The sequence below is a fragment of the Chiloscyllium plagiosum genome, unplaced genomic scaffold (genome assembly GCF_037043375.1).
Source record: "Chiloscyllium plagiosum isolate Xiang-an unplaced genomic scaffold, Cpla_swu_hap1 HiC_scaffold_25, whole genome shotgun sequence".
NCBI lineage: Eukaryota > Metazoa > Chordata > Chondrichthyes > Orectolobiformes > Hemiscylliidae > Chiloscyllium > Chiloscyllium plagiosum.
Genome location: NW_028270163.1, coordinates 27,552,926 through 27,567,158, shown reverse-complemented (window position 1 = coordinate 27,567,158; position 14,233 = coordinate 27,552,926). Strand labels below are relative to the sequence as shown.

The following is a 14,233-nucleotide window of genomic DNA, read 5'->3' as shown; positions in this document are numbered from 1 at the left end:
TCCATCTTATGACTAATTTATCAAGTGAAATCAATTTGTTCACTATTGAAATTATTTGAGATTTTTCATAATTTTGAAAGATGTTATTGATTCCCCTTTTATCAAATATGCTTCCTTGGAAAAGAAAATCAAAGTATTGTCATTTTATTCCTGAATATAATTTGAATTAATTTATTTATTAATTTTCATAGTTTTCTGCAATGCAATGACCACAGGTTGTCTCAACTAATGTCTTGTAGACCTTAATATCAAACATTTGTTTCTATGCTCATTGAGCAAGTCCTGTACTTAGCATTAAGACATACATCTGAACATTTTATCCTTTTATTACTCTACCATTTTGTTGGTCTTCAACTAAAAGCAAGCTCAAATTTTATGGAAATATCTCTTATTGCTATTCATATATGATTACATATGAGCAAAACAGCTTTGTACAGGAGTGTTTCTAACAGTTTTGAAATTATTACTAAAATTTATGGATCAGACAATTATGGTATACATTACTTTTGAAGTGCAGTTTAATACAATTTCATCATGAAGTCTATACATTTTGGTTGCCCAAGCAACCAGTATGCAGTATAACACAATTGAATTATCATTACATTTTCCAATACTGGGCTTTCAGAATGACAAAAAATTGTATTGGTATAAAGCCATTTAAGTTGAATAATTGTATAAGCTGCTAACTATAATTTCATTCTATCCCAACTCCAAACATCAGGAAGAATATTTAATTCACTGGGGGAGACTGCCTATTGTGCACTCACAATATGGTGATTAGACTAGGACATTTTCTTTTGTGACTGGCTAGGTTCTTTTTGATTAGAGGTGTACCAGGCAGTTTATTTAAGTAGCTATAGTCATTCAGGATGCCTGACGTTGGCAAAGTGTAGAAGGACGATATGCTATACCAATGGTAGGAGCCCAAATGCAAAATTTAGCAATGAATAATTTAAGCTTGCATGTCCACAAATGAAAGACCCAAATACAGTATTTAGTTTCTACTGCTGCCCGAGTAAAGTAGGGAGTGGATTTACAGACTGCCTTCAGGATTACCTCTTCCAGAGAATTTCCCCTGATCACAGGAGCATCTTTGGAAAATCACAGCCTCCTGTGGATGATGTCCCACAGATACTCCCCTCTCTGTCCCAAGTCATCACTCCAGTTCATCTCCTGACCTTCACAAAGCATCATGATACCCGTCAGTCACGGATTATCTTCCTCCACCTCCTCCTCACCTGAGAATCATCTCCATGCACCAAACCCCCAGAGTTCTCTCCATCTCCCAGGACAATTTCACCTTTTCACCTGACAGCACCCTCTCCCTCTCTCAGGACATCTTCAATCATGGAGCTACAAACCACATTCTGCAGATCTGGTGTCCAGCTCGCTGTCAGATGTGGATCATTTTGTACACTTCTGAACAACTACAGCAGCTGGGATTTATATAGATCTGACTTGATAATGAATCCAAGCAACTCCACATTGGGCATTTGAAAGAACTCCTCCCAATCTCTCCAGATCCAGCTATATTTTCCAACTTCCAGCCAATCACTCTGTTAGGTCTCCTGCTCCTTTTAGGCTGCCTACTAATCAAAGGATGGCCAACTCAAAATTCCCAACAGTTCTAACAGGATTTGAATGGACGCCACGTCAAAAGGTTATCCACACAATGTGGTAAGTGAGGTCTAGGTCATTAGTCCTTGTCAGAGAGAGGTTTCTGGGAAAGGGGAGGGAAAGGTTGATAAAGGCACTGAGGATAGGGGTTACTGTGGGTGCAACCATTACTGGCAGATAGGGCAGGGAACTGTGCCATGGGCTGCAGAATACCCAGTTAGGACTACCCCCCCCCCCCCACCACCCTTACAAGGACATGTGTATCTCGTAAGACCAAGTGCTTGACTAACTATAGCCAATCTCCTTGACTGAATGTGAATGTGCCACTTGACTGAATGTAATGGCACCTGCTGACTGAGCACACATCCCCTTAATGTCATGAAGGAATGCTCCCCTTTGGCTTTCACACATTGCTAATTGTTTGAAGTACATGCTTTGTGTTTGCTGTTGGAGCCTGGCATAGCTCTGACATTTATGTAGCTCAGTGCCACACAGCAACATGCCCACCCCATTGACTGTTCAGTACTTGCTACCGTGACAAGTTGCTTTATTCTGACTGTGTGCAAGAAAACAATGTCAGTCACACAGATGTTGGCAGCCTGTAAGTCAGTGCTGAAGTTCGTCTGAGTGTGTGTATGTGTGCGCGTGCGTGCGCAGGCAGCGACTGGCAGTATGGGTAAAGTAGGCAAGTGCCAAAAAAGTAAGCAAAGAACCATAAGGTGCATCCTGCGTAGTTGCATGAGATGCTTGTTTGTGTGCCCCTGCACACAAAGCAACCTGATAGAAGCATGTAGGTGATAGGTGATAGAAGAGGACACAATTAGACAGTGGTCCAATCTGAAAGAACTGCAGATGCTGTAAGTCACAAAGAAAAGCAGAAATTGCCAGAAAAGTTCAGCAGGTCTGGCAGCATCTGTGGAGAGAAATCAGTGTTAACCTTCCAGATCGAGTGACCTTTGCTCAGAACGGTGGCGTGGACAAGCATTCAGCAAGCTGCAGCCACCAGGTACTCGATGCCATTTTATATGAGTGGAATATGTGCCATCTCATTTCTCAGGGAAGAGGAGCAGAATTGGAAGTGGCACTTAAAAAAGGCAAGTTGAAATACGAGTAAGATAAAAATGTACGAAAATAGGTCACCAATGCTCAATAGTGAGATTCTGAAGTCACTAAGGATTAAGATGACATTTATGAAACCTTTTATTGTCATTGAGATTTTGATCTTTCTTTCTTTTCCATATTTTCCAAACTTGCTCACCTTTGTACATACTGTATTTGTTTGTGTGTGTGTATGTGTGTGCATTCAGGAGCATGTTTCAGTACAGCCTGTCTCAGGAGAATTTAGTCACCGTGACTGCATTCCTTACAAAGCTGTTTTAGAGTTAAGGTTTGTTGTTTTCATGTTCTTAAACATACAGTTACAAAATAGCAGTCTGAAGAACGATTTATTTACTGATCAGTCATCTGAGGGTTCTTTGAAGATCAGGGTAGGTACTGGTGGCAGACGGCAGATGTAGAGGCCTGGAAAAAACAAAAGCATATTCCAATTGACTGAAACATTTCAACAAGATAAAAACCTTACCTGATCATATATTCACACATATCAACTTTTAGGAAGCATGCTTGAACTTGCGCAAAATGTATATTTTCTAACTTTTTGATATCTGGTCAATGAAAGATTATCTTTAACAATGAAACAGATAAGCAGTCTGAGACATGGTTAAACAACATCAATCTATAAAGTTCATTCCTTTTCACGTGTTTATGTGGACCGATATAATTAGCTCCACATTCAGTAACTGTGGTGATTGTAACAGTGTCAGCAGGGTGAACCACATAGATTGCAGCTGTTAATCTGGTCCAAACAGGAACCCCAATCAGGGCTGACAGATATAAACTGGAGTGTCAGAGGTTCTGCATACTCTGAAAGCTGGCTCTGAGCAAACTGGACCAGTGTCAATTACAATGCACATATTCTGACGTGCCATAGCAAGGAACCGTGATGACCTCCTCAGGAGACAGACACATGCTGCAACCGACAGGGTACCCTTCATTGTTCAGTATTTTCCAGGAGCTGAAAGATTACGCCATGTTCTTCGTGACCTGCAACACATTATCAATGAGGATAAGCACCTCACCAAGGCCTTCCCCACACCTCCACTGCTTGCCTTTAAACAACCACCAAACCTCAAACAGATCATTGTTCATAGCAAGCTGCCCGGCTCTCAGGACAACTCCATACAACCCTGTCACAGTAGGTGCTGCAAGACATGTCAGAGTGTGGACATGGATACCACTATTACACATGGGGACGCCTCCCACCTTGTACATGGCAGGTACTCATGTGACTCAGCCAACGTTGTCTATCTTATACATTGCAGGCAAGGTACATTGGGGAAACCGAGCAAAGGCTACGACAACGGATGAATGGGAACCGCACAACAATCAACAGACAGGAGGGTTCCCTCCCAGTTGGGGAACACTTCAGTGGTCCAGGACATTCAGCCTCGGACCTTCGGGTGACCATCCTCCAAGGTGAGCTTCAGGACAGGCAGCAGCGAAAAGTGGCCGAGCAGAGGCTGATAGCTAAGTTCCGTACCCATAGGGAGGGCCTCAACCGGGACCTTGGGTTCATGTCACATTACAGGTGATCATCATTGCACTATACACACACACACATAGTCCTACACACACACACTCTCACACACACAGGCACTCCTATACAGACATACACATGGACACACATACACACAGACGCGCACACAGACACCCACACACACCTTTACAGACACACACACTCCCACACTCACACATGCACCCCCTCACAGACTTAAGACACTCAGCACTCACTACACACACACACACACATACACTTTCTCACACTCACAACCCCCAACCCAGACAGACACAGCACACACAGACAGACAAAGACCCACGAACACACAAATATTTTGTGGGGTGAATTTGTACTTGCAGAGTTACACTGCACTTTGCTCAAAAACTGCATGCATTCATGTAGAACTCTGAGCTCAAAAACTGCATGAATTTATGTAAAACTCTGTTATCTCACTTTTTAGATTAGAATCAATCTAAACATCATGGCATAGGCAGAGAACACAGGGGGCTAACACCTTCAACATATTGTCTAGCTATTACCATTGTTAACAGCTAACCCGAGAATGCAACTTTTTTAAAAAAAGGTTTTGTGATTCACACATGAAAAAAGTGAAACTATCACTGTGTTCTAACAGATGAAAGGCTTAACAGGCAATCAATTTTTCAATGTATAATTTCAGTTACACCACACTGTAAATTTTTGCTATAAATTATGTGTGTTAGGATTGAGCCCTCCACTACCACCTGATGAGGGAGCGTTGCTCCGAAAGCTAGTGTGCTTCCAATTAAACCTGTGGGACTATAACCTGGTGTTGTGTGATTGTTAACCATATAAATAAAGGGTGACTTGGTAACGGGATGCTGGCTTCTCTGGAGTTATTTCAGTGGTCACAAAGATGGGATCAATGCTTTTAGTCATTATGTATGTCCACTCTAAGTGGTTGGGTGTGCATAGAGTTCATTCGTCAAACATGGCGACAATGGTAGAAAAGCTGCGAGCATCTTTCATAATACACAGTCTTCCGGTAGTGTTGGTCACAGACAATGGCATATCATTTTACCAGTGGGGAATTTGGGTATTTTCTAAAGTCAAATGACATTCAGTATATAAGGACAGCTCCATTCCATCCATCATCCAATGGTCTGGCAGAAAGAGCAGTCCAAACTTTGAAGGCAGGTTTGAAGAAACTGCCTACAACTTCACTTGATACCAAACTTCCTAGTTCCTATTTGATAATCGGACTATCCTTCATGCAACTGCAGGGATAGCTCTCGCAGAATTGCTAATGGGGAGAAGACTCCGCACCAGGTTAAATCTGATCTTCCTGGGCAAGGGTGAAACAGTATCAGGAACACCAATGTTGGATGCAATAAGTGAGAGATGAAGTTTACTTCAGGGAATGAAGTCTTGCGCCAAAACCATGGAAATAGACCTGCATCATTATGGGGTATGGTCAATGTCAAGTCCCATGACACACAAAGTTTGGGTAGATGAGGTGGTCCTGAACAGGCATGTGGGCCATATATAAGCTTCAAACTCTCAAACAGGGCAGGAGCAAAACATACCCATTTCCTCAGAACAGTCAGAAAGGTTGTTGGAACCTCTGGTCTCTCCCTCTTTACCCAGCATCATAGAAATCTCGGAGTCTAGGATGGACGTGGCAGATGTGTCAGCTCCAATGCTTTTACCACCTGGAAGATGATGAATTTCATCCAAGATGATCCAAGAGGCAGGCTAAGATCTGGTACACATCACCCATATCAGGGACTGAGTTTGAGGAACCGGACCTGGTGCAGAAAGTCCCCTAGAGAGGCTACAAGAAAAAGAACAGGTTACATCCTGGACTTGGAAGAAGAGGTATGTCGTGATGGTAACAAAATCAGCAGGCTGGTCCTCATAGAATATGAGTTACCTGATTGGCCCCGGTTAATAGCCCTCATCAGGGAGCCCTTGATGACAGATATAAACAGGAGTGTCAGAGGTTCTATTTCCTGAGAGCTGGCTCTGAGCAAGCTGGACCAGTGTTAAGTGCTATGCATCTGTTAATAAAGGGTGACTTGGTAAAAGGATACTAGTCTCCGTAGAGTTATTTGATAATGAATTTCATATTTGTGCTTATTTCCTTTGAATTCATTTCTTCTCATCTTCTTACTCTCTTGAATCAGTTGGAGAGGGCTGTTTCATGTGACTTCCCTGTCTTTTTCTTATTGTTGTTTGGGAAGTGGTCAACATGACAAGCTCAGCATTTATTTCCCATCTTTTTACTGTTCCTGAACTTCAGCGGCCAGTTAAAAGTCATGTGCAATGTTATAGGTCTGGAGTCACATTGGTAAGGATGGCTACTTTCCTTTCCTTAACCTTTCACAAGAATGAATAGTTGTCAACAATACCACTGCTGGGACCAGCTTTATATCCCACATTTATTTATTGAATTTAAGTGCCATTAGCTGCAGTGGTGGGATTTGAGCCTCTGTGCTTCTAGGTTACCTAGCCCTGTAATGTTACTGCTATGTCAACATCTCTCTCTAAAGCATAATGTGTTTATAGTTTCACAATTCCAGACTGCAGTAGTTTTCAGAATATTCTCATGTTCTCTAACATCAGAGTTCTCTAACACGCAGAATGAGGAAGCTGATATTAGGCCACAGAGAAATGAAAGAATACCAGTTCTTTGTCTCATCAGAACTGGATTGTGTTGTGCTAATTCTAGAAATGTACTGGCTGAACTTCAATAGATTCACTTGCATATTATCCACTTGAGAATGTTCTTGATTATTGCATCTAATTATCAAAGTATGTATTTCAATTGCGACTATTGCAACAAGCTTGTTTTTCAAGTATCTGAAATTAAAAACGCTATGTTGGAAAGATTCGGTATTTCAGACAGCATCTGTGGAGAAATGTTTCAGATCTTTATTACAAATCGGTTGCATCCAACATACTTCACATAAGCTTCTGAAATTCTATCATTATTTAGAGATGCCAGTGTTGGACTGGGGTGTACAAAATTAAAAATCACACGACACCAGGTTATAGTCCAACAAGTTTAATTGGAAGCACTAACTTTCGGAGCGCTGCTCCTTCATCAGGCGGTTGCACAAACACCTGATGAAGGAGCGGTCCTCTGAAAGCTAGTGCTTCCAATTAAACCTGTTGGACTATAACCTGGTGTCATGAGATTCCATCAGTTTGCGATCATTCTCATTTAGAAGATCATTTATTTTGAGATAGTTATTTGTTTCAACTTTAGTGCATATTACTAGGTCTAAAATAGCCACTTCTTTAGTTGGTTGGCCGAATAGGTTGAGGCTGTTTTCCCTGGGGCACTAGAGGCTAAGGGTTGACCTTCACAGAGGTTTATAAAATCATGAGGGATATGGATAGGGTAAATAGACAAAGTCTCTTCCATGGGTGAGAGAGTCCAGAACTAGAGGGCATAGGTTTAGGGTAAGAGGGGAAAGATTTAAGAGGACCCTAAGTTTTCACGCAAAGGGTGGTGCATGTATGGAATGAACTGTCAGAGGAAGTGGTGGAGGCTGATACAGTTATAACATTTAAAAAGCATCTGGATGGATCCATGAATAGAGAGTGTTGAGAGGGATATGGGCCTAGTGCTGCCAAATAGGACTAGATTAATTTAGGATATCTTGTCAGCATGGAGAAGTTGGACTGAAGGATCTGTTTCCATGCTGTACATCTCTATGGCTCTACCATTCTCGAATGTATTGTTCCAAGAAACTGTCCCAAATGAATGCTATGACATAATTTCCTAGACTTTCTTTGCCATTTTGATTCATCCATTACATATGAAAAGTAAAATCCTCCCTGATTATTGCAATATCTTCCTTATAACCCTAATTATTGCTTTATTTATACTCTACCCAATGGTGAGTCACTGAAAAGGAGTCTATAAATTACTCCAACCAGTGATTTATTTCCTTTACTATTCCCATCACGACTACAGGTTCAGAACCCTGAAATAATGTGGACATTTGTAACTTGTAATTCCAAAATCAGCTGCAGATATAAACTTAGTGGACATCGAGAGAGAGACTCTTGGAATTTCACACTTATGCATATGAGGAAACTTCAAAAACTGACTTTGAAAAGGGAAGAAGACAAGTCAAAACAGACTGAATTGTGATCCCTTGTGACTGCAAAGGTAATGAGAAGCTGACAACACTCTGCTCACCAGCAGGATACCCATTGCAAATTATGTCCTCAACTGCAGGCATATGTTGTGTATCTCTCTTTGGAGAATACATAAGGATTTGGTTAAAAAAATTGAGTCTGAAGTTTACCGGAGGGTACAAGTGGGACTGAATGCTCTTGGTTTTGAGCGTCAGCTTGCTAAGAAGGACTCGGTTGAAGGACTGTTCCTGAGTCACTCCTGTGTAACAGGAAAAGACACTTTCTCACTCTCAGTATTGGAAGTCAACTAACTTCCAGCCAGACAAAAGGAAGACCCTGTCTCACTCCGCATGCACTATGCAAGCTGAAAAAAAAAAATGGAATTTGGACAAAGAAACTTCAAACAGCACAGAATAATGAGAATTTCCAAAACTGACTATTCAACTACTGAGGTCAATGCTATTGATAACCTACACTGCATAGACCTCAACTTTCAATACTTTCAGGAACCAATTCAGAGACTGATCCTTTTTTCATTTTCCAGGCTCAAGTTTTCTCATCCGTTTATGTGTAGTACGTTACTAATTCTTTACTTAGCGAGTAATGAATAAATTCACTCTATTTGTTTACTCAAGAAAATCCGGTTAAATTGGCTCTTTTTAAAGTATAGATTCAATTTGAATAAGAACAGTAAATGCTGGCGAATCTCAGCCGGTCTAGCATTTTCTGTACAAGTTAATGTTTTGAATCCAAAGACTCTTCTTAAGTTTATTTGGGTCTGGGAGGAATATATCCCGAAAGGAAGGGATCCTTTTTTATTAACCTTATTGCAACCAACGGAGGGAATGTGTGATTATTGAATGCATACCAATTCATCCCTCCTCACCTGGGAACTTGACAGCTTGGTATAGTCTTAAAATCACAAGATAAAAGATATTTCACAACTGAATTTGTGATAGGATGAGTGGTCAGAGCAATTCAATGATGAAAGGAGTGAAGTTACAAGGCAAAAGGAAGGTGGTGCTGATGCAATATAGAAACAAAAATGCATTGAGTGGAGATGTAAATGTCAACAGTCCAACTATCATGAGCGTCTGCTGTTTAAAAGGTATGGGAGCAGCAATCATAACCTGATTTTGTGGAACTCCATATGTGACAATGCAATTCTCATTCTACTTGAGTGGAATACAAGACCATAAAAACAAGCTTGTCAATGGTAAAAGGCGATTGGATGGTGATTGAAGAGTGATTTCCCATTTATTGTGTTATAGTTGAATCAGGTACTTATAAAAGTCAGGCTTGCAGCTCTATGACATGTAATAATGTGGTAAAAGGTTGTTCAAAGGAGCCAACCTTTGATCTCGCTAATTCACCGATCAGCTATTTTCCTATGGTGAATTTGTAACTACATGCAAAACCATTTGTTGACATGAATATGTGTAATTACTTCTTTAAGTTTTATCAAAGTTTATCAATGCACATCTGTGTGTAAACTGATAAAACAACAAAAAAGAAGCAATACACATGTTTAGGAGAAAGTGAGGACTGCAGATGCTGGAAATCAGTGCTCATGTTTAACCAATATTTGGAAAAATGCAAAGATAAATGGTTATTCTTGCTGTGAAAATCAATTGCAAAGTACATCAAAACATATTAGTTATATTCCCAGAAAGATTGGTAGTTGCACAAACACTGGCTGACACAGTTGAAAGAGAAAAAAAAATGAATTGCCTCCATAAAGGCTGTCACCACTCAGATCCCTTTGCAAATGGAATTCAATTCAAAGCAAATGGACATCAGTCTGGATCAATGTGAGGTGCTGCACTTGGGCAGGGCGAAGGCAAGGGAATAAACGGGAGGGCCCTGAGAAGTACCAGAGGGACCTTGGTGTGTGCATGTATACCAATGCCTTATGGTAGCAGGACAGGTGAATAATGTGGTTAAGAAGGCATATGGTATACTTGCCTTTGTTAGATGAGGCATGGAGTTTAAAAGCAAAGAGGTTATGCTGGAACTGTATAAAATGTGGGTTAAAACACAGCTGGAGTATTGTGTGCAGTTCTAGAATCCTCATTATAGAAATGATATGATGGCACTGGAGAGGGTGCAGAGAAGATTTACCAGGTTCTGAAGAAGGCTCACTGGACCTAAAACTCTAACTCTGCTTTCTCTCCACAGGTGCTGCCAGACCTGCTGAGTTTCTCCAGTAATTTCTCTTCTAGTTTCAGGTTTCCAGCAACCGCAGTTTTTTTGGTTTTGGTTTACCAGGATGTTGTATGGGATGGAGAGTTATGAAAAATTACCAGTATTTTAGTAAAAATATTTCCCTTCACTTCTCATTTTCAATGTTGTTCTGAATCTGTAAATATTGTTTCATGAGCTTAACTCTTGCATATAACAGAAAATCTTTACTTTCCTTTTGTGAAGAAAAAAATAACTTTTTCAATAGAAAATAAAAAGTATTTCACTATCTTCTCTTATTATCACAGTGATTTTTAAAAAAATCTCGGCATTATGTTTACTGTCTTGCATGCTGTTTATAAACACAGGGCAGAAACTTTATCAAGGTCTGAACAATTTGTGATGGTGAGATTTTTGGCAGATTCAGATGAGATGTCTGGCAAGGTTAATCTCTACATAAGGATATCTCACTGCATCTTCTTATGCTTTCCACAAGCAGTGTGATAAATTCCTCATGAATTTTGCCAACTGGAGGGATTTTAGGTTGTTAAACACCTTTTGGTGGCCCTCATTAATATTTAGCTTTCTACCTTCCTAAAATTATGAAACAAATGAGATGTCAAAAAAAAAGCAACATGGAAACCAGAGCTTATAGCTGGCAAATGCAGCTTGCTGCATAATCAAAAGGAGCTCAGTGTTGCACATAGACACCAACATCTATGGGTATGCTCCATGCACACCCTGCATCCACAGATATCGGCATCAGATATTCCAGCTTCTCAGACCATCATGGCACTTCTAAGTACAAAATGCTTCTGTACTTCCATGCTGTAAAAGCAACTTGCATTGTAATACAGCTGCATTCAGGGACACAGCAGCATGCACCCAGTTTGTGGATTGGACCAAGTTACAACTCTAAGTTCTTCACTCACTATCATTGCACTTATTCATTTTGAGCCTACCTGGATTCTCATAGCATCCCTGACTTGCATTACCTTGCCCTGTCATTTTGCACTTTTAGCCCTCAGTCTGAGACACAAAGCTCATGTTAGTTCTGACTTGCCTTGCCTTTTAACATCGGTGCAAAGGAAGGAAGATTTTTGTAGTTGTCATCAGACACCAGTAAAGTCAAGCGGGAACTTAAGCTTGTCATAGTCTTTGGTTCTAACAGAATATGTCAAGGGCAATCTACGACTTCAATCCAAAGTCGTGGACACAGTTGGCCAGCTGCTCAGGGCAGACAGATTCCAAATGCTGTCTATGTAATGTGTGAGGAGATGCATGTTGGACAGCCCACAACTGTTTTGTGTCTTTCTGCCCCATGGACCTATATTCCTCCTGGAATGAGCGATAGACAAGTATTAATGGAGATGAAGCTTGGTGGCACAGCTATTACTATTAGTATAGGTGAGAAGGTCCTAAGTGATTTGGCAGTGCAGAGATAATGCAGGGTTAGGGGTGTCAGGGTTTGGGCTGGGTGACAGCAAGTGAGCAAAGATAATGCAGGCAATAGTGAGAGTGGTAGAGCATGAGGCTTGGAGGGAGATGGGTACAGTGGCAGGGATAGAGAGAGTGTGAGGTATCAGAGAGAAAATGATGGCATTTATATTGATGGACTGAAAAAGGTTATTGAGGTTCTTCCTATTCTGCTCTGCATTCTTCCTGATCTCCAAGATTGCTTCAAGCCAGGTGGTAAACCTCAGATAAAGCTGGCATGGGCTGTGTCTTGGCCTCCACTGCTGGCCCTGGAGAAGATGACATCACATTTCTGCCCAGTGTTACGTGCAAGATGCTGATTGGAAAACAGGTTGCTGATTTCCCCCTGACCGCGTGTTTGCAGTAAGTGTAAGGAACCATGCAAGGCAGTTCCAAATGGGCAGTCCTTGTCTGGGTGCACAATGGGCTTTTAAAGATGCCATGTGTGCCAAGGATGTTGGTGAATTCTGGGATGTCTGCTGAGAGATGAGTTGTTTGGGATTGTCATGCGGTAAGGTGGAGCCAGATCTGGACATGATGTTTGCCATAGGGATGGGTGGAATGTTAATGAGATGAATTTGGTAAGACTCAGCAAGAAAATGTTCAAGGTGTTATGATTGAAATCCCTCCAAAAACTCAATACAACCCAGAGTTGGCCAAAAAAATGTAAGATTCTGCCCATTGCTGTTAATTTTGCAACCTTTTCATTTACATGTCTGACAGTGAACACATATGTGTGGTGTTCATACCCAAATATTAATAAGTGATGGCATTTCCCATATTATATGAACAAACAGAATAAGCTATTGTATTTCCTGCATGGCAGCGAAAGTTATATTACACCAACAAATACGTCAATTAAATATTTTTCCTCAGTGTAAGCTGAGGCTATAGATTTGTGCCAAAAGAAACTTTAATAATTCCAGAGAACTCAGCGTTGTCAATTCAACTTGTCTTGGGCAGAAAGCAAAAAGCCCAGAAAGTGTTTTCACTGAAAAAGCAATCATGAACCTATCTAATTAAATGCATTTAAATTGTTGAATTATAAACATACATCAATTTGTCAAATTTTATAGAAATGACAATGGCAAACAGGTTTGGTTTGATCCATTTAGCTTATGTTCCCAAAGAAAATGGCAGTTAATTAATTACAGCATGAGAGCTTTTGCCACTTCGCACATTCTGTTGACTATGCTACAGTACAAAGGACTCATGTAGAAGAAGAAAAGAAATAAGAAATGCATCAGGACATTGGTTAGGCCACTGTTGGAAAATTGCATGCAATTCTGGTCTCCTTCCTATCGGAAAGGTGTTGTGAAACTTGAAAGGGTTAAGAAAAGATTTACAAGGATGTTGTCAGGGTTGGAGGATCTGAGCTCCAACCCTGGATTGAGGGAGGGAGAGGCTGAACAGGCTCGAGTTTTTGTCCCCGGAGTGTCAGAGGCTGAGGGGTGACCTTATAGAGGTTTACAACATTATGAGAGGCATGGATAGGGTAAATAGGCAAAATCTTTTCCCTGAGGTCGGGGAGTGCAGAACTAGAGGGCATAGGTTTAGGGTGAGAGGGGAAAGATATAAAAGAGACCTAAGGAGCAACTTTTTCACACAGAGGGTGGTATGGGTATGGTATGAGCTGCCAGAGGAAGTGGTGAAGGCTGGTACAATTGCAACATTTAAGAGGCATTTGGATGGGTATATGAGTAGGAAGGACTTGGAGGGATATGGGCCAGGTACTGGCAGGTGGAACTAGATTGGATTGGGATATCTGGTTGGCATAGTCGGGTTGGACCGAAGATCTATTTCCATGCTGTACATCTCTATGACTCTATGACGATCTGACCTTTCCAATTATCCAGGTTCACTTTCTAGTTTTTTCTAGTTTATTCAAGCATTTTGTGAAGAAAACATGTACCAGTTACATGCTGCCAAAACTGAAATTTGTCTCTTTTGAATGTTGCAATGTGACCTACTTTTCTATTATTCTTAAATGGAATGTACAAAGACTAAGGCAGCACTTTGTTGCCCATCATAATTGTACTTGAAGAGATGCTAGTGAGTAGCCAGTTGAAACCACTATAGTCCTTAGGGTGTAGAGACACCGACAGTTCTGTAGGGAAACAAGCCCAGTGATGGTGAAGGAAAAGCATTCTAGGTCAGAATGACTTGAAAGGGAATTTCAGGTGGTGGTGTTTCCATGTGCATCAGCTTCCC

General features: G+C 40.9%; 1 long non-coding RNA gene across 1 annotated transcript in view; it reads left to right on the top strand.

Annotated features, from left to right (window-relative positions):
• Nucleotides 1-14,233, top strand: part of LOC122562093 (uncharacterized) — a 59,677-nt gene that overhangs the window by 14,367 nt on the left and 31,077 nt on the right. Inside the window, exon 2 of the long non-coding RNA XR_015761456.1 lies at nt 3,999-4,152. This is a non-coding gene — a long non-coding RNA (uncharacterized LOC122562093). The remainder of the gene's footprint in view (nt 1-3,998; nt 4,153-14,233) is intronic.